At 41.0% G+C, this 16,639-nt stretch overlaps 1 protein-coding gene across 1 annotated transcript in view; it reads left to right on the top strand.

Moving 5' to 3' along the window:
* The window catches only part of PLXNB2 (plexin B2), a 354,483-nt gene that overhangs the window by 91,870 nt on the left and 245,974 nt on the right, over positions 1–16,639 (top strand). Inside the window, exon 2 of the mRNA XM_077935826.1 lies at positions 4,362–4,529. The gene's annotated coding sequence lies outside the window, so the exon portion shown is untranslated. The remainder of the gene's footprint in view (positions 1–4,361; positions 4,530–16,639) is intronic.

The raw sequence follows: 16,639 nt of genomic DNA, 5'->3' as shown, positions 1-16,639 counted from the left end.
GTTTTACTCTTGCTGCCATCTAGTTTTAATATTTCATTGTTAGGCATCTAATTTTCCCAGGCACCAGTGAGCAGCTGAAACTGCTGAACAAATTGCTTGCACTAAGACAGGCATCAGTTTGGCTGTATAAATCTTGTGCCATCAGGGTGCCTAGCGTACACCATCCTGATTCCCTTTCTTTCCAAAGATTAAGTGTCCCTTCTGTAAGAGGCTCGTTCTCTCTCTCTCTCTCTCTCTCTCTCTCTCTCTCTCTCTCATTTACCACCTACTAACAAAGCCTGCTGAGCCTCAAGCCTGACTGCGACTGTTCTCTTGCCTATGCAAATGTTGAGAAATCGTTCTTCTTCTGACAAAATACATAACTATTTTCTCAGGTTCCATTGACGATTATTAGGGTAAATTGAAGCTCATTTGGTGGCTGTGCTTGAAATAAATGTTTTGCAGTGGGCCGTTTCAGGTCCCAGCGTTGTGTCGCTGATGCTTTGCGCTGGGGGATTTAGATGGTAATTGAAGATTTTGAAGAAAAACGGATTTCCTAGGAAATTTTATAAGGTGAGGCTAGCCAGCTTAATGCAGCTGCTTGAAACCCAATGAAGGTTCAACAACGTTTTTAAAAGCAGATAGCAAGAATATGTAATAACCAGTTGTTAACAACTTCCAGATGTTTTGTTTCATAAATATTTTATTTTTCAAAATGGAGGAATTAATTGTTTTTTAAAAAATAATTCTGGGGTTATTCGAAACAGATTTGCTAAGTACTTGAACTTGGGATAAAGAAAAATGTTTTGTTTGTTTGTTTGTTTGTTTGTTTGTTTGTTTGTTTGTTTGTTTATACTCCCCCTGTCTCACTGCCATCTATAACAACAACAACAACAGCAACAACAACAACAACTTTTACCAAGGAGAGAGCAGGCACAGGGCATAACTGAAAGCTCTGCAGGATTTCTGATGCACAGAGAGAGAGCTCAGGGTGGAGTGTAGCTTCTCCATTCTCTGTCTTGAAGTATGTGGTGTGTATGCAGAATGAGTAATCCCTGTTGCAAGCAGGAAACACTTCCTGGTCGATAGAAAAGGCAGGTTTGCACACACAGGGCGCATTCAGACATGGGGAATATATTGTGATAGTTTTCCTGATTATCCTACTAGTGCTACTGTCCCTCTTTCTAATTTCCTTTCACACTACAGTGCCTCTTGCGTTATGCAGCAGTGTCTTTTTGACTGATATATTGGCATGTTGTGTTAAACTTTGTTCACACCAGTTGGCATGGTGCGACACAACAACAAACATCATTAGACAATGTTGCTAAAGGTAAAGGTAAAGGGACCCCTGACCATTAGGTCCAGTCTGGGGTTGCGCGGTCATCTCACTTTATTGGCGGAGGGAGCTGGCGTACAGTTTCCGGGTCATGTAGCCAGCATGACTAAGCCACTTCTGGCGAGCCAGAGCAGCGCACGGAAACGCCGTTTACCTTCCCGCCAGAGTGGTACCTATTTATCTACTTGCACTTTGACGTGCTTTTGAACTGCTAGTTTGGCAGGAGCAGGGACCGAGCAACAGGAGCTCACCCCATCGCGGGGATTCGAACCGCCAGCCTTCTGATCGGCAAGTCCTAGGCTCTGTGGTTTAACTCACAGCGCCACCTGCGTCCCAGACAATGTTGCTACTCCCCCACTATTTCTGCACATGCATTCTTCAGCCCCCCCCCCCCATGATTCACCCATGATAGCGACAAGAAATCACTTTATATGCCGACATACCACCCCAAATCTCTTCACAGTATTCTCACAATTTTCTGGGCTCATGGAGTTCCAAATGGATTTTGCTGGAAGCAGTTAACATGGAAATGAATGCTAAACTTCCACTACTTTCTGCTAAAGTCCTGAAAGCAACTTCTATGTCGCATGAGAGCTCAACTATAATGTGGAAATTGACAGTTAAAGAAACTCTGGGGAACAGAATACACTGCTGAGCATACACTGAGAATACACTGCACTCGCTAGCCCCTTTCTGTGTGCATGCAAGGTGCATAGATGATATTAAAGATAAAAGTCTCTCTCTAGGGGCAGACTAGATTGCCAGTGATGGTAGAAAGTCCTTCTAAATCACCTAGCAATTATGACAATGATGGAGAATGTGTGTGCAAAGTAGGGATTTCTAGTACGAAGAGGCAATGAAATATACGTACTCCGTGTTGAAACAGTAAGAACTAGTCAGAGGAAATGGCTAAAGTCAATTGAGGGAGGAGGAAATGAGATCACAGTAATTCATACATAATATACAACTTGATGGCTTGAAAGACAGTTAGTGTTGACTTTAAGGGTGTGTGTGTGTGTGTGTGTGTGTGTGTGTGTGTGTGTGTGTTTTCTAAGGATATGAATGAAAGTAAGATGTTGCCTGATTAGGTTGCAATGGTGTTCACTGGTTAACAAGTCTTCTGGAACAAATTTGAAAGCTGACTTTACTCCAAGTGAATTTAAGTCTAGGATGGTGGCAGTTGTTTTCTCTCTCTTATCTGTGTGTCTGGTCTATGCTTTTCGCTGTGTTTCTCACTCTTGTCCAGCTACTGTTGCAAATACCGTGCAGTTTTGTTTGCACACAAAAAAAGGACTGTGGAATCTGACGCCAGAAGCAAATGCCACTGGTATCTGAACTACCAGATTGTTTCATGTCTCGTTTTAATTGATGTTGCAGACAGAACATGGAGCGCAAAGGAGAATACACAATTTCATTTACCTCTATCAGTGTTTTTCTGGGCAGTTGATTGGAAAATGTCATAGGTGCTAGACAGGGTGGTGATGACTTTTCAATAAAGGGGAAGGATTGCAAGGGCTGGGCAAGATGGAAGAAGTTTCTCATTGTGCTTCTGTATTACTCTATGTATTATTAGTGCTGAGAATTATAGAGTAAAATAGGTCCTTGTCTGAAACTGGTTTTCAGTAGAATAGCTGAATTTGAGGCATGAGAAAGTTATCATTACTTGCATTTTTACAACATAATGTCTTGTCAAGCTTTTAGGTTCGATTAATCTTGATAAATACATCTTGTTCCCCCGAGGAAAGCTGACAGAAATTATTATTGTTTTGTTAGTAGTGATGGCAAGATGTTCCATTCTTTTTTTACCTATTATATTCTTGCTAAATGAGTGACGTTATAGGAATGAGTGAACTCATCCGTATCTTGTTGTTTTTTATATACTGTATATATATAAATGCATGCCTTCACATTAAAGTGTAACTTCAATAGACTCAGTTGCTGTAGATACCATTATAATGCATTTTCGTCTCAAAGTTCTTTGGATATAAGCCAAGAAGATTACAATAACACTGAAGTAATGAAACAATTAACTACCCACATATAAGACTATACAAAGCAATACAGGACGTCATAAAATCAACAGCTGCAATTCAGTTCAAAGCCTTGTGGCACAGGAAGGTCTTCACTGTCTGTATAAAAAGGCCAATGACACAAATACAGTGGTACCTCTGGTTGCGAATTAATTTGCACAAGGGTGTAGATTAGACAGAGAGACTGGGCCCAAGGCCACTCAGGGAGCTGGCTGAGTGGAGATTCAAATCCTGGTCACCCACATTGACTCCCATTAACATCCTAGCCAATGCTCAAGTACAGTGGTAACTCTGGTTACGAACTTAATTCGTTCCGGAGGTCTGTTCTTAAGCTGAAACCGTTCTTATCCTGGGGCGCGCTTTTGCTAATGGGGCTTCCTGCTGCGCACGCATCTCTGGCGCGTGATTTCTGTTCACATCCTGGGGCAAAGTTTGCAACCAGGAGCAGCTACTTCCAGGTTAGCGGAGCTCATAACCTGAAGTGTTCGTAACCAGAGGTACCACTGTATGTGTGTTTTTTTCTGCCCAGACCACTGAGGTCCTGCGCCGAGGGCCTTCTGGCGGGGCTTGACAAAATATAAAATACATAAATCAATGCAAAAACCATAAAACATTAACATTAAAGCAAAAATAACTGACATTCCAGTCTAACAATCAGTCCAAAACCTTTCAACTGAAACATATTAGATCTTAAAAAAAAACCAGGCATGTGTTGAGCCGACACCTAGGAGTGATTTATGACAGGGGCAACTGAATCTTTGTGGGAAGGGAATTCCTCATCAAGGTTTCCATAAAAGAGAAAGTTCTGTTTCTTGTTATTGTACCACAAACTATAGGTCTCAATGGAACTATGAGCAGGGCTTATCCCTGAGATCTTAAGGCATGGGCTAGCTGGCAATACAGGAAGAGGGCCTTCAGAGCAGAAACAATTTAGGGCATGCACGCACGCATCTGCATGCGCACATTTATTTGGCTTTTGATTATTATATAATTTTCTTTCTTTCCTTTATTGGCAGATCTGTCCAGAGCTACAGTTTTTGACTCCTGTGAGACCTGAAGGAAAAAAATGGTTACATCAGTCTATCTTCCTTATTTTTAGAGCATTTTATGGTATTTGAAGAAAACCTGAGGTTGAGTCTCCTCCCAGTGCTAAAGTTCAGAGATTGTCATATGACTCACTGCAGGTAAGAACTTGTTTTAACTTGTTTGCTTTTTGAGGAGTGTTTATGCAGTATGTAGATAAATAATGTTATATTTCTTTTTTAAAAAAAAAATATTTCCAATATGTAATTTTTAAATAGCCCTTGGAATGGCAAACCAGTTCTGGCATTTCTTATGTGTTTCCATTAATGATATCCCCCCCCCGCCCAACTCTCTTGAGCTATGTTTCAGAGTTAGCAGTTATTGCTTGCCTTACTTTATTTTATGGGGAGACATTGGAATCATTGGTGATCTTATCTTCTATTAATAATTTCTCTAAACCACTGTTAAAGCTATCTAAGACAGTGGGCATCTTGTTGTAGTGAATTTCATTGTGTGAAGGGGTACAACTGTTTCCCGACCTTAAAGCTCTTTGTTGTGTTGCCATACACAATTTAGGCACTTGTAGTGTATATGTGATGGTAGGTTTCTTTGACGGCTTCCTTCTTGGAATGTCAGGGAGCCCCCTGATGTCTTGGTATACTGTAAATATTTTATCAGTAGTAGCTGAATTGACCATTGTTGTTGATTTAATGATCATGCACCTGAGCGGGGGAGTGTATATAATAAGGTGGCAACGGATTGACCTGTGACAAAGCTCTGGCCTTGCTAGCTAGGGGTGATGGGAGTTGTAGTTCAACAACATCTGGGGACCCACAGGTTGAGAAAGGCTGCTCTAGATCATTCTCCCCAGAGATGATTCTCATGCCATTAATTTATTGACTCACATTTCCCTATGCTGTTTGTTTATTTGTTTACTTAATTTATACCACGCCCTTCCTCCCAGTGGAGCCGTTTTCATATCGGGGTGCAAGGTTTTCCCTAGGCAAATATTTGAGGCACATTTCATTCTTGTGCAAAGGCCATGTAGAATATATGATAACTATTTGCAAGCACTCACACACCTGTATGTCTCAGAGGGTAGTTTCCCCCCCTTGCTGTTATGTCCCATTAGTCCTATTAACACTGTAGGCAACATGCAGTCCCATGGGCCATACCCAGCTGCGTAGTTGTCAGGGCCTTTTACCCTGAAAGAATGAGATTGCAGTGGAGCTGCCACACAACAATTGGCAGCGTGGAGATGTACAAGCGGTGGCAAGGGTCTTGGCAGGCTCATGGGGGATTGGCACCTTGTTCTGCCTACCCCAATTGCCCATTTTCACGTTTCACGGCACTGGTTGCAGAATGATGTCTAAGGTTCTTCTAGCTGCTAGGTTGCTGCCGTTTTTACTTTCACCCCTAATTAGTCCATTGATAGTCCATAAACCAACTCTTTCGAGGAATGACAACTGTAGCCATGGAGAACAACAAGAAACAGCCTCAGCCATAAGAATAAAACGACGCTTGGCAAAAAAAAAAAAAGTTAAGTGAATTTGGCGTTCGTGATTGTTAATGAGAAAGTGTATTCTGTCATGAAGCACATAACCAGCTGCATATGAAGGACTTTTTGTGTTAGTCTAGATAGTGCAGCACAGGTTTAAGCTTCCCCTTAGGAATAATTTGATGAAAACATCTGCCTGCAATTTGCAGGCACCTGACAAGCAAAACCGAAGAGAAAATTTAATTATGGAAGCTAGATTCATACAATGTGGTTAAATGCAGAGAGCGTGGTTTAACAGTCCTTACTTAGAGGACTCTGTGACCAGAATACTGAGACAGAGATTGCCTGACTATGTTTTCAATACTTAAAAACATTGACTTTACTTCTATAACCTCAATTGGGTGCCAATTTTAGAGAATTTTAAGTTTTACTCTGGGTCTTCGGGAGCATGAGAATCTCAAAAGAATACTGTAAAAGGTTTGACTAGGCCATAGGAGATTCAAATCCCTGGCCAGTCATCAAGCTGACCTTGGTTCAGTCACTATGTCTCTACCGAAAACTACCACACAGGTTGGCTATGAAGATAAAAACCACTCACCTTCCACGGAGGTGGAGGAAACCCTTCATCATCCTTTGAGCTTGTTGGAGAAAAGATGGGATAGAAATGTAATTTAATTTAAAAATAAGTTCGATTAATGGTGGTGGTGGTGAAGACCTGGAGAAAGGCTTCTGATGAGGATCCCAAGCTGAACTTGGCAGCACAGGCACCCCAAGACAGGTCACTTACCTGACAACTGATTGCACTTTGTAGATTAGTAAGTTCAGCATTAGCTTGGGGTAATGATGAGGTAACTGACAAACTATTTGCTGCTACCAAGACTCATTCTGAATCAGTCTTTGCAGGAGATGTTGGCATATGTGGCCTGGTTTGCATGCAACATGCAACCATAGTTAGTAAACTATGATTGAGCATTCATGAGCACTTTGCCCCCTCCCCATTTCTTGACTGCTGTGTGAGCAGGGAAGCAAACTACATTGAGCAAACTCTGAGTTTGTTTTCCTCCGAACAAACCAGAAGTTGACAACAATTTCTGTTATATCTGCAACCCCAATTTCTCTTAATCATTATGGCATGGCCAGTGTAAAACTTGTTTTGGGAAAACGCAAACAGCCAAGAGAGGCACCTGCATATGACATAGTTTTCTTTTTGGCTCTTTTCATATTAATATGAAATATTTTGATTCTCTTAGTTATCGCCTTTCGAAGTCTTCGGGAGGGTATTTTGTGCCTCAGGAGTCTTGGCATCTGATTCCATTGATGGACCCTGTGTGCAAATCATTTCAAGTCCTGCAAAATGGAATGCAGGTTTCCACAATATTGATACCTACTAGGAGAAATAGAATCATAATATTGTCAAATGCAATTAACCTTAAAAACTCCTTGAAATCTACAGGATTGTGTTGTTCAATTCATTAATCTGAATTCCTTGTTAAAGGACGAGTCTGACTTTGATTAAAACTCCCAGCTTCGTTTTTAAAAGCTCTCCTTGAAAACAGGAGCCAAATTCTCAAGGTTATTTTATCAAATATTTTGAACACTCCTATATTTAAATGAATTATTTTAACACTTAGAATAGTATTTTAATCTGCACTCAATAAAACACCCGTTAGCTTCTGAAAAATTGCTTGGCATTTGATGGGGGGGAGTGCAGCCTTTTACCGCTTTTGAGAAAAGAACACATTAAAGATGCATTCGGATCCCAACGGGTATTGATAAAATACTTCACCTGGGAACTGTTGATGGGATTAGCTGGGAGGAGGGGAGGGAGGGAGGTGCTTCGACAAAGGCACTTTGAGAAAGAGCCGAGCATCATCAAAGAGTATTGCTGTATTATTTCCAAGCAGCTTTTTTCAATTAGAAATTATTAGTCAACATAAATCTCTTAACTTTTTGGAAGTGCTTTAACAGCATGCATGTTGTAATCCTCTTTTCGCCCCCTAGCAACATCTCATTTTAAAGGTTTTACATTTCTGTTTTGCAGATACTGGTACATAAGTCTTCATATATTTATAGTAAGTTATTATGCCAGGACCAACTAATGGAGTGCTTTCTTTTTCTAATTATGGGGAAGGAATGGGTCCCAGGGGATGCAGGCTAGATTGCCAGTAGCAGCGGCAGAGTGAAAACTCAGTAGGCAAATAAAACATGCTCATAGTGCGATGGGTTGGGCTCTGCAGAATTGGCAGAAAAATGCCATCAGTCTGTTGTTTCAGCTTCGTCTTAGTTAGCAGAAGGGTCATTCCATATCAAGTGATCCAATTTTTTTACCTCATGTCATCCAATTTTCTTAATATTTTATACACTAGCTGAGTGATCCAAACTTAAGTTTAAAATCTAAAATTATTATTTTTGATCTCATCCTGTTTTTGAGTTAGGAGGGGTTGAATTTTTGTAAAAAAAGGGGGGGGGGGAGAGACAATTTTGGCCTTGCCGGACTACATAAGAACCTTCAGCCCAGAATTGAGATATTTCAAAACTAAAAATACCAAGCTCTTCAGAACTTTGCAGGCTTCAATATGATATGTTGCATGATCGGCTTACTTTAAAATTTAAAGATAAGCTGTAAAATTTAACGTTTTAAGAAGTGATTTAAAAACGAATATGATTTAAAAATTCCAAAAAAATGTATTGATCATTTAATATTTCTTTTATTTCATCTTGGGATCTTAATGGATTCACATTTTTTTTAAAAAAAAAATACATTTTGTACATACATGTCTGCCTTATTGGGTTCTGTTTAGGATAAATGGGTCTTGTTGGAGTAAAATATAACAGAATAAACAAGACTTCAAACTATAAGATCAATTACCTAGAATGTGAAAAAAGGTTGGGGGAAGGACAACATGTTATATTTTGATGCTATACTGTTCTGAAAGTCAGTAATACCATAAGGTGCATATCACCCGATAAAAGTCTGCTTCTGAATCAAAGTTACCAACTTGGTCTGGGGTCTCACTGCTTTCGCCTGGGAGTGTGCAGGTGTCTTTTGTCCAACAGCTAAAGAATGCCGAACAATATAGCCATGTTGGTCAGTACAGTGGTACCTCTGGTTACATACGCTTCAGGTTACAGACGCTTCAGGTTACAGACTCCGCTAACCCAGAAATAGTGCTTCAGGTTAAAAACTTTGCTTCAGGATGAGAACAGAAATCGTGCTCTGGCGGCGCGGCAGCAGCAGGAGGCCCCATTAGCTAAAGTGGTGCTTCACTTTAAGAACAGTTTCAAGTTAAGTATGGACCTCTGGAATGAATTAAGTACTTAACCCGAGGTACCATTGTATAGGACGGAATATCCCCACAGCTATTTTTTTTTGGGGGGGGGGATATATATTGTAAGAGACATTTTTATATAAAATCCCATAAACTTAGTTTGTACTTCTGCGTCTCAAATAACATAAACTTGGTTCTTTGCAAATTAATGAACTTGTGGAAAAATTAATCTCTGCAATCTTGGAACCCTTCATTAACTTTCTTGGTGCAAATTATTCTGCCGCTGTCTGTACAGATTAAAACCGAACTGTCTGAAGGGGGAATAAAGAAAGTAATTAATGAAACGGAAAGATCACCTTCCTATTAGCCTAAAGTAGGGCTGATAACATTTCATATTCTTGGATGTTAGTATCAACATTCCAAGAGCTAGAATCAGATATTACATTGCTAAACCTGCTTGGAACTAAGGAAATAGTCCAAGTGTCTTTTCTGCTGGGGATTTCAGGATCCATGCATATGAAACTGAGATGTGTGAAACTGTTGATACATTGTCAGAGTTTCCTGTAGAGCAGTGGCTTCCAAACTTATTTGTCTTACTGCCCCCTTATCAGAAATAAATAAAGAAAATAAATAAATACAGCCCCCCCCCCCGGAAATCTACCTTCTTTAAGCGAACAAACAGAAAGATGCTGTGACAAATTTGTGTTCTTTTATCTATCTATATTTCTACCTATGTCCTATGACATAGTAAAGGAAGATGTTGTTGTAAATAGACAGGCAAACTGTGATCTACTTCCCGGGCCTGGGTGAAGCTGAAAAGGGTTCAGTCAAGCCCGGGGAAAACCCCTCACCTCCAGCATGAGCGCTGGATCCAAACGGCGCCCAACCTGGCGTTAAGCATCTAATAATAATAATAATAATAATAATAATAATAATAATAATAATAAATTTATTATTTACACCCCATCCATCTGGTTGGGTTTCCCCAGCCACTCTGAGTGGCTCCCAACAGAATATTAAAAACATGATAAAACATCAAAGATTAAAAACTTCCCTCAACAGGGTTGCCTTCAGATGTCTTCTAAAAGTCAGATAATTGTTTATTTTCTTGAAATCTGGTGGGAGGGCGTTCCACAGGGCGGGCGCCACCACTGAGAAGGCCCTCTGCCTGGTTCCCTGTAACCTCACTTCTCGCAGGGAGGGAACTGCCAGAAGGCCCTCGGAGCTGGATCTCAGTGTCCGGGCTGAACGATGGGGGTGGAGATGCTCCTTCAGGTATACTGGGCCGAGGCCATTTAGGGCTTTAAAGGTCAGCACCAACACTTTGAATTGTGCTTGGAAACGTGCTGGGAGCCAGTGTAGCTCTTTCAAGACTGGTGTTATATGGTCCCAGCAGCCAGTCACCAGTCTAGCTGCCGCATTCTGGATAAGCTGTAGTTTCCGGGTCACCTTCAAAGGTAACCCCAAGTAGAGCACATTGCAGTAGTCCAACCGGGACATAACCAGAGCATGGACCACTCTGGCGAGACACTCTGTGGGCAGGTAGGGTCTCAGCAGGCGTACCGGATGGAACTGGTAGATAGCTGCCTGGACACAGAACTGAACATGTACGGACTGTTTTTCAAAATTTCCTTTTCTTCTTTATGCTTCCACCACCACTTTATTTTTATTCAGTGCCCCCTCCCATTGTACCTCAGGCCAATTTAGGAAACACTGCTATAGAGCTTTCTGAGGCTTGAATTAGAACTTTCCTGGATTTCCATTAAAAAAGCCTGTAGAACCCAGAAAACACTTTCTGGGCCGATTCAAGGGTTTGAAAAAGTTTGGACTTCTGGTCTCCACTGCCCTCCCTTCCTCTTCCTCTTTCCCCCTGTTGTCAGCGTGAAAACAGCAGTGAGGAATGGAGAGGTGAAAATGGACGCTTTTCTTCTCTCCTTACATCCTCTACCCCAGGGGTCAGCAAACTTTTTCAGCAGGGGGGCGGTCCACTGTCCCTCAGAACTTGTGGGGGGCCGGACTATATTTTGAATTTTTTTTAAAATGAACGAATTTCTGTGCCCCACAAATAACCTAGAGATGCATTTTAAATAAAAGGACACATTCTACTCATGTAAAAACACGCTGATTCAAGCCGTGGGCCGGATTTAGAAGGCATTTGGGCCGGATCCGGCCCCTGGCCTTAGTTTGCCTACCCATGCTCTACCCCCATTCCTCAGCTGCTGAGATGCTGTAAACTGTGGTAGCTGTAATTCTTTCAGTAGCTCCTGTGGATTATATGCTTTGTCTGTACATGGAGAATTTGGGAGGTAAGCAAGAGGTTAAGCCAATAAGAGACTAGTAAATCACACTATGTCTTGAGATCAAGAAGAGCTACTGCTGGTCTGTGTACTGTAGACAATCCCTAGCTAGATGGACCAGTGGTTTGAGTTTGTATAAGGCAGCTTCCTTTATTTTGTTCCTTCGTTTTCTTACCCACCCTTGTCATAAGGACCCAGGCTGAGTTGCAACAATAGAATCTACAACAAAGAAAACAAAATCATTGACAGGGATAAATGTGGCCTAGGAATAAGGGCCAAGGCTCATGTGTCCAGGGACCAATGACAAGAAGTTGAAGACTGTAGTAGGGAACTGATAAGTTGTAACAACAAGTTCCCACCCACCTACTTTTTTTTTTTAAAAAAAGAAATTTATTAAGGTTTTCAAATTTAATACAATAAAAAAGAAACAAAAAGGAAAAAGCAAAAAAGTTTTAAAACACATACAGTTCACAATACTTATTTTTCAATAACATATTTCCCTGACCTCCTCATACCTCCCCTTCTTGTATTCCAATTCAAATTGTTAGTTCAGCAAATCCTTATCCGTAATTTTGAACCTATTTCTGTACTCTCCCCCCCCATATCGCTCAAAACATTACAGCTAAAAACCACTTAATTTCTAGCCAACATCATTCAACATTCATTAATTTTACAATATTTCTGTAAATAGTCCTTAAATTTCTTCCAATCTTCTTCCGCCGACTCTTCTCCCTGGTCACGGATTCTGCCAGTCATTTCTGCCAGTCCCATACAGTCAATAATCTTCATCTGCCATTCTTCCAGAGTGGGTTAAATCTTGCGTCTTCCAATACTTTGCAATAAGTATCCTTGCTGCTGTCGTAGCATACATAACCCACCCACCTACTTTTAAAGCCAAGGTGGGTCATGTCTCTATTCCTGTTGGAATGTCTAGTATGCAAGTGGGTGCTTTGTTTATGTCTTTCTCTGAAGACATCAGAGCCCTTCCCAGACACCAACAGTACTGTCTCTCCCACAGAGCCAAGATATACATCTCCTGCTCTCTACTTGCCATTCCTCCTGTCAGAGGCGTAGGAAGGTCAGGTGGTATCCGGGGCAGAAAATTTCTTGTCCCCGCCCCCCCCCCCCCACATAGATTTATTTATTTTTGCCTGCAAAAATGGTTTTACGTTATTTCATATTTTCGTACAAAGGAAATAATAATAATAATAATAATAATAATAATAATAATAATAATAATAATAATTTATTTATATCCCGCCCTCTCCGGCCAAAGTCGGGCTCAGGGTAGCTAACATCAGATACCTAACACTGGTATAAAATCAAACAATAATTAAATTACCTTCTAAAAACATGTCAGCATCAAATTAAAGTCTAATTAGATGGCTTTCTGCAGGGTTAGGGTTGGGAACAGTAAGTGCTCCACTGAATTGAAATTTCAGCCTTCATGACACAGGAAAATGGCCAAGTAAACAGTTTTTTTCGTGGAGGAGGGTCAAGATATTAAGTGGTATGCGTGGAATTTCATATATAGCTATATAATCCCTAGTGTAGTAAGATAAGACCTTTGGAGCAGGCATTTTCAAAAAAAAAAAAAAAAGATTTTTATGAACCGCCCTGGTAGGGCAGTAATTGTTCCTTGATAAATTGTCACCCTCCTCCATGATGGCAGTCGGGGCAGCCCGCCCCACCTACACCCCTGCCTCCTGTTTCATGACATGCAGGTCACTGAAGTACCAAACTGGCCTGCGTTCCCTACACCAGTGCTTCCCAAACTTGGGTCTCCAGCTGTTTTTGGACTACGACTCCCATCATCCCTAGCTAGCAAGACCAGTGGTCAGAGATTATGGGATTTGTAGTCCAAAAACAGCTGGAAACCCAACTTTGAGAAACACAGTAACAAACATGTTCCTATGTTCAGAATCTTTGTCCATATTGAGACCTCTTGATTATGTGTGGGGGTAGAATTTAGGCTTGAACATGTGTTGTGAACATACACTTTGGCTTGTTTTATGATACTTCCATCACTGAATATATTTTATTACATTGTGTTTTAATTTTTTGCCTCACATTTTTGAAACTATGTGTGGGGACCGAGTGGATACGAATACCTGATGGGTGGAACTGTACCATGAAAATATGTACCATGTTTTATTTAGAAGGAAACTGACTGATACAAATTGGCAAATGGTGGTCAAGTAAGAGCATATGGTCTAGAAGGGCTTCCACCTTGGAGACCGCACCTTCCTTTGCAGGGGAGGTCTCTTAAAAATGCTATTTTTGCACCGCTAGGTTTCTGTGTTGCCCAGAGAGACGTTGAAATTGTGCAGATTTGCTTCCTCATTCTCAGTGCTTCTCCAGAAGAAAATGAGAAGTTATGTAGGCCAGTAGTAAAATAAAAAGAATGGGTACAGTATATCAATCTGGAGGGGGAAACTGCGACTTAGGAGATGAGAGGACATCAGCTGGTTTTGGTAAGGTCTCCTAATGTGTTCGCCAAGTAATGGAATCTACCAGAATTATACTGGTTGGTTGTTTTATTTTACTTTCTTAAAGAGATAGAATTGAAGCATTTACACAGACTTGTTAGAATCAGCTTAATTTGGCACGCCTGCTTTTTCTTCAACGTTTTCTTTGTTTATGCCTGTTGAGCTTTAAATTCTCAGCATATTGAATGTTTATCTGTAGTGTTTCAATTTTTTTTCCTCAATTGAGAGAATGTATCTTTAACATAAGTGATTCAGCTTAATGCTTTTCACTATATTATTTAATGGGCACAAGCAAAAGTTTTGACAGGTTTTTTGTTTTGTTTTGTTTTTGCCGACAATGTTTGTAGATTAGTCCCCAAAGTGTTTTGTGGAAGTGTTTTCTGCTTCCGTGAGCATATCTGTTTAGAATATTGATCTCTCTGATAAAGTCAAGGAGGGTTTCCTTGTTAGGAATTTATATATATATATATATATATATATATATATATATATATATATATGCTTTCGTAGATTTTCACGGGTATAGGAATGCAGGTTTTGGTGTATAGCCTCCAATGTTCTGGGCAGAGAGGAAGTTCCCAGGCTAGTGCGCCAACCAAAAAATAGCCAATATACACGAAGCCAAGCCAGAGCACAACTAAATGCAGTACAGCCATCTTCTCAGAAAAACTCTTCACAAAGTTCAAGAGGTCAAGACACAAAGGCTTTAGCAACTAATCCATACCTAATGACCCACCTAAGTGGTACTCAGGATATCACTCAAGAAATCACTCAAGATATCCCTCAAGCAATTAAGGAACAAAAGAAGAAAAGGCACACTAGCCTGGGAACTTCCTCTCTGCCCAGAACATTGGAGGCTATACACCACACCCCTCAACAGTATTTATAGGAACTCAAACACTGAGATCCTGCTCTGTTCCAGTAACAAGAAGCCGAAAGCACCAGCCTGAAGTTGACGAGTGAGACCTCGTCGAAACGTCGCCTAGACACCCCAACTTTTACACGGGAAGACACCCGAGGACACCAAAACCTATATATATATATATATATATATATATATATATATATATATATATATATTGGAGTCCTGCTCTGCTCTGGGTAGTGCAAGTAGCGCTTTAATATGCTTCTCTCTCCTCAGAAAGAGTTTGCATTTTGTTTAAGAGTGAGAGAGAACCGAGGAGCCGTGAATTAAACAAATAATTGTCCTCCTGAAATAATGGATTTTCTTTCTTTTTTTAAGCATGGGATTTCAGCCACATTCATGTGACTGAAAGGTTGCAGCTGAATCTAGTATTATAACTGCACATTTGTACTGATTTAATTGCAGGGTGCAAGCACATCATTATCCTTGAAAGCACCCAATGATACCCTGACTTTTTTTTTTTTAATATATCACATAAAGAATCTATTCACAGTAACGGCCATTAAGTCACTGGCAGTATGATGACAAGATTGCAGGGTTCAATTTCCTTTCCCTTCTTCCAAAAAGAAAAAAAAGGAGGAGGAGGAGGAAGCGAGACTGGTGCACATGTGACCCATGAATCAGACAATGGCATGTGCTCCAAGATAAGAATAGAAAAGCTTTGCACACTTTTTATGTATATTCATTGTTTGACAATGTAATGTGCATAGCAGTCAATGCGGAAACGGAGAAAACCACTAATATGCTGAAAACATTTAAACTCCCTAATTAAAAGGCTCCTGTGAGCCCAAAGTGGTTCACCCACAAATGAGGCGGTGGCTGTGCCTCTGTATGATTCACTGCTTTCCCCTTCCTCCAGATCAGCTTGTGCCAGGGACAGGTAAATTCTGCCGCGTTGCTTTGTCTAGTATGATTGGATCATTCAATCATTCCCGGCGCAGAATTATCTGCTATCAGAGGAGTTCACCATTGCACACAGCATGGGAATGACTGTAGTAAATTGGAGAGTACAGCTGTACTGGCAGCTCTTTTGTGTGTGAGAGAGACACCACTCACCAGTAAGGTGCCCATGGCAGCCATTTTTGAGCTCAGAGTATATCCCCTACATAACCTCTGCCTAGCCCTTTAGTTGCCAAAGACTGTTAAATCAGGCAAAGGCCTTTTTACAACACAGCCAGCTCCACTGTGGAGTAGGAGGGAGAGTCTAGCACAGGGGTAGGCAACCTAAGGCCCAGGGGCCGGATGCGGCCCAATCGCCTTCTAAATCCGGCCCACGGACGGTCCGGGAATCAGCGTGTTTTTACATGAGTAGAATGTGTGCTTTTATTTAAAATGCATCTCTGGGTTATTTGTGGGGCATAGGAATTCGTTCATTATTTTTTTTCCAAAATATAGTCCAGCCCACCACATGGTCTGATGGACAGTGGACCGGCCCACGGCTGAAAAAGGTTGCTGACCCCTGGTCTAGCACAGACTATGGGTCTTGTTGGCCTGTATGAGGTCTCAGTTGGATTTAGCAACTTCTTGAGATCCTATAGCTACCATAGAGAGCTTCAGGTAGCAAAGTTCACTTGGATCTGTCTAAGGTCCCATTTTTGTCTGCGCTCTGCGGAAGAAAGCTTTTGACTTGACTTTATCTGCTTGACTGGCCTTACCTGACACAACTTGCCCTTTGCTTACATTGAAAAAACTCCACCGGCCTTGACATGACCTCACCAGATACTACTTGCTTCCCCTGCAATCCTCAAATGCCCACAAGACAGGATACCCTTACGAGGTTATTGTAAGGGTTG

This window comes from Podarcis muralis, chromosome 10, assembly GCF_964188315.1.
Source record: "Podarcis muralis chromosome 10, rPodMur119.hap1.1, whole genome shotgun sequence".
NCBI lineage: Eukaryota > Metazoa > Chordata > Lepidosauria > Squamata > Lacertidae > Podarcis > Podarcis muralis.
Note: the sequence above shows the minus strand (reverse complement) of the source record. Positions and strands in the feature narration are given on the sequence as shown.